Here is a 713-nt window from a genome sequence, read left to right as displayed (position 1 = left end):
TGGCGGAGTTTTTGAGGATAAGGCATTTTGGCTTTGTATTCCTCAACCTTAGTTGCTGCAGGTTTATTGCTTACAGAAGTGGGTTGGGAAGCCTTTTTAGAAGGGTTGTTATCAGCACTTGTATGTGACTGATTACCCACTGGCATTTGAATACCAGGGGTGGAAGCTGGGGTGGCGTTAAACGCCACCTCCTTGCTTGTCACTGGCGTTTGAACGCCAGAACCACGTTCCTTTTGGGCGTTCAACGCCAGATCCATGCTTGTTTCTGGCATTGAACGCCAGGAATGAGCATGGTTTGGGCGTTCAGCGCCAGCTTTATCCCTTTCTGGGCTCTGCTTGTCCTCAGAGGGATTTTGAGTAGCTATTTGTTCATTTCCTGTCTTCTTGCTGCTTTGAAGTGAGATATTTAATGTTTTTCCACTTCTTAATTGAACTGCTTGGCATTCATCTGCTATTTATTTTGACAGTTGCTTTTCTGTCTGTTTTAATTGCACTTCCATGTTTCTGTTAGCCATTCTTGTTTCCTGTAATATTTCCTTGAATTCGGCTAGCTGCTGAGTTAGAAAGTCTAATTGCTGATTGAATTCATTAGCCTGATCCACCGGACTAAGTTCTGCAGTTACTGTTTTAGCTTCTTCTTTCATGGAAGATTCACTGCTTAGGTACAGATGCTGATTTCTGGCAACTGTATCAATAAGCTCTTGAGCTTCTTC

This window comes from Arachis duranensis, chromosome 7 (assembly GCF_000817695.3).
Source record: "Arachis duranensis cultivar V14167 chromosome 7, aradu.V14167.gnm2.J7QH, whole genome shotgun sequence".
In the NCBI taxonomy this organism is placed as follows: Eukaryota; Viridiplantae; Streptophyta; class Magnoliopsida; order Fabales; family Fabaceae; genus Arachis; species Arachis duranensis.
The sequence above is the reverse complement of the archived record's forward strand: the minus strand, read 5'-3'. Positions refer to the sequence as shown.